Genomic DNA, 6,951 nt, shown 5'->3' with positions numbered 1-6,951 from the left:
TTCATAACATTTTCTCCAGAAATATCAATGTTCACTGTGTTTCATTTGATACTTTGTCTCTAGGTACTCCCGGTAAATCTCTTAGAAATAAATTGTCTTCTAACCCGATATTGTACAACAGTTTCCTCTGAGATTGAAACACTCCACCCTTCAGGAAAATTCTTTACCAGAAGGTAAACTCAAAATAGCTGGAGGAAGTCCCTGAAACTGACCAGGTTCAATAGGGCTTTCCCTCTCAAGAGCAAAAAATAAACTCTGTTGAGAACTCTGACAAGCTAAGTTGCAAAGATTCTGAGAGTAGACCAGATGCTTGAAAGAAGCAGAGACCAGCCACACTGCCTGGAAGATGTTTAGACCAACTGAGTCACTTTGCAACCTGTTGAGCTGCCAACAAGTTGTGCAGTGTGCTTCAGGTTCCAAGCTTTTGTGAGCTGTCACCTGAGCCAGGGTAAGCTTTGGTGATACAGCTATTTGGTGTGATTTCTGTTCCTGTAAGTAACTTCTGTCACACATTACTGAAAGTAACCCCACAAAACTCATTGGTTCACCAAGTTAGACTTTGTTAAGATCCATACTTTGGTCATGAGCTCCCTCTCTGGTAGGTACGTGTATTGCTTTTCACTAGGAAAAATCTTGTCACACAACACATGATGAGAATTCCATGAGCTCCCAGTAGTATGAAGCAGACCTAAGAACTAGAGTGCTCTGCTTATTAGGTTGAGCAACTCAAGACATCTGTGCTCTCTAGTCTAATGTAAACTTGACACAAGCTACTTCAATTGAGAAAATACTTCCATAAGATCCAGATGTAAGGAATTTTCTTAATTAGTAATTTATGAGGAAGGCCCAGTCCATATCTGTAGTGCCATCCCTAGGCTGGTGATTCAGGATTCTATAAGAACTCAGGCTGAATAAGCATAGGGAGCAAGCCAATAAGCAACACCCCTCTGTGGCCTCTGCATCAGCTCCTGCCTCCAGGCTCTAGCCCTGCTTATGTTATTGTCCTGATTTCCTTTGATTATCGACAGCAATATGGAAAGTTAATCCAAATAAACTCTTTTATTAACAATGAGCTTTTTAGCCAGGCATGGTGGCGCATGCCTTTAATCCCAGCGCTTGGGAGGCAGAGGCTAGGCAGATTTCTGAGTTCGAGGCCAGCCTGGTCTACAAAGTGAGCTCCAGGACAGCCAGCGCTATGCAGAGAAACCCTGTCTCGAAAACCTAAAAAAAAATAAACCAAACCAAAAAACAATGAGCTTTTTGGTCATGGTGTTTTGTCACTGCCATAGAAACCTTAAGACAATGTCCACTAATGATTTGATCAAATCGTGGAAAATCTATCAAGACTAAAAGATTTGTTTTTTGTGTATTACTTGCTGACAGTGAGTTTGCCCAATGTATACTAAATCAGTTTGTCATGGCTGATGGTACTCTTAGCATTACAAACCTGCACAAACTTGATTTGTGGCTTGAAGTTGGCACCGTGGGAACACTCTCACTTGGAAACTGACAAGTACTACAAATCTGAGCCGTTCTCCCAGAATGCTAGTGTTTGGACATATGTCAGCTTACTACAGTTTTCATAGTATATGGGGATCATAATCCACTTTCTTTAGTTGTGATGTGGCTAAAGTGGCCAGGAACTTTGAAGAGGGCACATCATTAATGATGATGCCAAAACCACAAGCCAAGAGCAAGAGGTCACTCTCCATGTGAACTCTGCCAACTCTATAATTACTGCTTCAAGGTATAACTTTCTTTTGGCTACATACTGTTCCATCATTTAGATAGATGAAGATTGTTCTATCACTGAACTGTTTATAGATTTTTCCTAATGTAAATGATGTTTCAATAAAAATGTAGCTGAATATATTACCACAGCAGGAATTATAAAGATTATCAAAAGTCTATATCGCTCTTGTCAAATAGATCACCCAGAAGGTTATAGACATTTAATCTCCTACTATAATCATCTCAAGTCACCAAAACCTCATCAAATACTTGGAATTGGGACAGAGGGAACATTTGCCAACCACCTTCAGCCCCTCTCTGCACAAATTCCACCTTCCAATTAAGCTGGGAGCATTCTGAGAATCTGACCAACTCTATGCTCTCTGGCCTGTGTCTACTCTCTTGTTTCTGTCATTCACCTACACAGTCTCTCTTCTGCAAATTGCCATCACTCTAATCTTAGGAGCTACCACAAAACATGTAAATTAGTAGATGCTAGAAATGAAATTACTAATCTACTTAAATTGTTGACTAATGGGGCCTCATGAAAACCCAAAACAACTCAGGCCATTTTCTCTTTCTTTTTAATTAATTAATTAATTTACATCACAGCATCCCATCCCTTCTTTCCTCCCAGCCCCTTTTTTTCAAATCCCCTTCCCTCTGCCATTTACCTCGCTCTTTCTCCTCAGAGAAGGGGAGGTCTACCATGGCTATCAACCTGCCTTGACCTATCAATTTGCAGTAGTACTAGGTGCATGTTCTCCTACTCATGCTAGAGAAGGCAGCCCAGATAGGTGAAAGGAATCCAATGGCAAGCACAAGTGTCAGAGATAGCCCCTGCTCCTGCTGGTAGGGGTCCCACATGAAAACCAAGTTGAACATCTATTACATATGGATAAAGTGCCTAGGTCCATCCCATGCATGCATTCTGATTGGTGGTTCAGTTTCTTGGTGCCGCTATGAGCCAAGGTTAGTTGATTCTATAGGTTTTCTTCTTGTGCTCTTAGACTATCTGACTCCTTCAATCCTACCTTCCCCTCTTCCAAAAGATTCCCTGAGCTCCACCTAATGATCGGCTGTGTGTCTCTGCATCTGTTTCCATTAGCTGCTGAAGCCTCTTGGATGATAATTATATAACCGCTGTCTGCAAGTATAGCAGAATATCAGTAATAGTGTCAGGGGCGGGCTCTATCGCATGGCATGGGTCTTAAGTTGGGCTAATCATTGGTTGCCCATTCCCTCAATTTCTGTTCCAACTTTATCCCTGCACATCTTATAGTTAGACTCAATTATTGGTCTAAGGTTTTGCAGTTGGTGTCTGCCTCCCTTCACTGAAAGCCTTGCCTGGTTATAGGAGGTGGTTCTTTCAGGTTCCATATCCTCTATTTCTAGGAGTCTTAGGTAGGGACATTCTCATAGATTCCTGGGAGTTTCCATTGTCCTAGGTTTCTAGCTTTGTACTCACAGATTCCAGTTCTCTCTCCCAGTTCTCTCTTCCTTGGTCCTTGACTCCACTTAATCCCTCTTGTTCCACCTCCCTTCTTCTACCCAGTTACCTCCCTCCATCTACCCAGATTTCTACTTTATTCCCTCTTCTCAGTGATATTCAGGCATCCTCCCTTTGGTCCTTTTTGTTACTTAGCTTCTTTGGATGTGTGGATTGTAGCATGGTTATCCTGTACTTAATGACTAATATCCACTTATAAATAAGTATATAGCACATTTGCCTTTCTGGCTCTAGGTTACCTCATTCAGTATGATCTTTTCTGGTTCCATCCCTTTTAACTCAGGCTATTTTCAAGGCTACTGATTGTTCTCCACAAACTGATGGTGAGGCTCTATGGCTGAAGACAACATTTATATATCTCATTGAACATGAAGAAACTGAGCTGGTGCCCACTCAGAGAATTTACACCTATTGACTAATGTTCATGGTGCTAGAAGGTACTCCACACACTACTAGGAGGAAAAGGTAAGCATCAACCCCGTTGCAAAACTCTGGATCTAAAATGGTGACCTGTCTACAACATATTCTGTGGCAATAGTGGCAGAAATGTAGGAAAAACCAACTACTATCTGATTGAATTTAAGGCTTACTCCATGAGATAGAATCCATCCCCATAATGCTCCTCTAGAGGCAAAGAACCTGAGTCTAGATAAGCCAGTGACTTAGAAGAAATCGAATATTATTGTTTTTCTAAATGGATATAGCAGTAAGCTCCCAAAGACATTTCTCTGTAGTCACAGATCCAGTGTAGCTTCTTCTATACTCACATCATCAGAGAAGCTTCCTCTGGAGCACATGGGAACTAACATGGAGACCCCTAACTGCACAATGTGCAGAGAGTAAAAAACGTTGGAACACTCAGTCCAAAGTAAGATGTCTTAAACAAACCCCTACTCTCTGAGTTCAACAAGCTATGCAGAAAAGATAGAAAACTTTTTTAAACAGAGGGGAATCAATGACGCTAAGGACACAGTGTCATCCAGATGCAGCTGGATTAATGCACTTATGAACTCACAGAGACTGTGGCTCCATGCACAAGACATTCTCAGGTTCAAGCTAGACAGCATCCTAATAATCAGATGGGGCATAGACATGAGATATCATCCCTAACCAATAAGCTATCTCTAATTGGCAACTAATTGCAAAGGAGAAAATCAGGTATCTCCAATGGAGTTTCACTGGCTATATAAACCACACTTAAGGGTAGATGTCATGTTTAACAGGAGATGACCAACAAGAAATGAATTCAGTTGTATTTTTTGTAGAGTTTTGTCATATATATGTGTGTTTGTATGTGTGTGTTTGTATAGTCTGATATATAATATTGTATGTAGCATATTATATATAATAGTACATATATAATATGTATGTCATTGTTCTTTTGCTTGTATATTATGATTTCCAATTTTGTAGGGTTTCTTGTGTATGTTTATGTGTGTTTCTTATACTTTTTTTCACTGTTTTATTTTTATTCTATTTTGTTAGCTTTTTTATTTGCCTGCTTTCTAAAAACAGAAAGCATGGAGTTAGGTGGGTGTGGAAGTAGAGAGATTTGGGGAGAATTGCAGAGCAGTTGGGGAAGGGGAAGCCATGATCAGATTATATTGTATGACTTCTCAATTCAAAAATGAAATAAAATTTATAAAATAAAGATTTATGAAAATTTATGCAGCAAGTTCCATATACAAGTCCCTTTATTTATTATACTAACAACTTGTAAATAATCAGAAATGTTAAAAAAAAACAGTGATTTGTCAAATAAATTACAATATCTTTGTTATTCTTAGTTATTGTCAATTTAGCATAAACTAAATATATGAAAAGGAGGAGGCTTAATTAAGAATTGCCTTCATTTGACTGGTCAGTAAGCAAGTCTATGGGGGCATTTTCTTGATTAATGATTGATATAAGATAGCCCATCTTACTGTAGGCAGTGCCATATTGTCTTTTTTTTTTTAAAAGATTTATTTATTTATTATATGTAACTACACTGTAGTTGTCTTCAGACATTCCAGAAGAAGGAGTCAGATCTCGTTACGGATGGTTGTAAGCCACCATGTGGTTGCTGGGATTTGAACTCTGGACCTTCGGAAGAACAGTCGGGTGCTCTTACCCACTGAGCCATCTCACCAGCCCGTGCCATATTGTCTTAGCTGACTAGGAAGCCATGTGGAGCAAGCAGGTAAACAGCATTCCTTCAGGGCTTCTGCTTCAGTTTCTGACTCCAGGTCATTGCCCAAAACTCTTGCCCTGACTTCCCTCAATAGTAGACTATGCCTAGGACTTATAAGTCATATATAGTCTCCTGATGATCCCTGCCAAGTTTCTTTCAGTTAGAGTATTTTATCAAACAAATAGAAAGCAAAGTAGTACACTCTTCTTGTGATAAAATAAATACTAGTGAAGATGGTAGTGAACATGACCATGAACATAAAATGCTTCTTACCAGAGATGATGGATGAAAAACACTAAAGATATTTAATAAGTTGTAAGATATCATTTTATGCTTACATAATATATAACACATAGATATATAAATAGATATATAAATATGTGAATATATACATAGTTTGAATATATCTGAAATAAAGTTACACCATTTGGGTTGATAACGCTATTAACCTCAAGAGCCAAAGACTTCTGTGGTGGTTTAAAGGGGAACATAGACTCATGTTTGATCTTCAGTTGGTGGACTGTTTTGGAAGGATTAGGAAGTGTGGCCTTGCTGGAAAAGGTGTGTGAGGTCTAATGGTTCAAAAGCTCACATGAAGCCCAGTTTCACAGTTTCTTTCATTCTCTCTCTGTCTCTGTCTCTCTGTCTCTGTCTCTGTCTGTCTCTGTCTGTCTCTCTCTGTCTCTCTGTCTCTGTCTCTGTCTGCCTCTGTCTCTGTCTGTCTCTGTCTCTCTGTCTCTGTTTCTCTCTCTCTCTCTCTCTCTCTCTCTCTCTCTCTCTCTCTCTCTCTCTCTCTGCTGTCAGGAGATCGGTTAGATCGTAGTTACTCATCTCATCATGTTCCTTGCCATGATAGTTATAGACTAACCCTCTGAAGTGTAAGCAAGTCCCCAACTAAATGATTTCTGTTATAAGTTGCCTTTGTCATGGTATCTCTTCACTGTGATTGAAGAGTAACTAAAACAAACTATGTAGCAAAAATTGCAATGCCAAGAATAAGAAACCTTCTGTTGAGTTATTGGTCAACGTAGTCTATGAGATTCCAAAACCTATATAGAATATTGATATTTCACTTGGTTGACTCCCAAAACTTCAGAGTAAGACCATATCCCTAAATACATTACACATGTAGGATAAAGTATGAGTCAACTAACCTGGGCCCATTGAGGTTCAAAGAGAGTGAATCACTGACCAAAGAGCTTTCAGAGGCTGGACTTGGGCCCCCTACACATTTGTAGTAGATATGCAATTTGGTCTTCATATAGAACCCCTAAAAATTGGAGTAGGGGCTGTCTCTGATTCTGTTGCTTGCCACTGGATCCCTTTCTCTATTTGGACTGTCTGGTTGGACCTCACTTGGAGAGGATATACTTAGACATGCTTCAACTGGATGTACAATACTGGTATGGTACCCAAGGGGGGGGGCTCTCTTTCTCTAAGAAGGGGGGAAGGGGATAATGGGAGGAGTGATTTGTAAGGATAAGACTAGGAGTAGAGGAGGAAGGGGACTGCAATTGGGAAGTAAAGTGAATAAAAA

This window comes from Mus pahari, chromosome 1, assembly GCF_900095145.1.
Source record: "Mus pahari chromosome 1, PAHARI_EIJ_v1.1, whole genome shotgun sequence".
Lineage (NCBI taxonomy): Eukaryota > Metazoa > Chordata > Mammalia > Rodentia > Muridae > Mus > Mus pahari.
Note: the sequence above shows the minus strand (reverse complement) of the source record.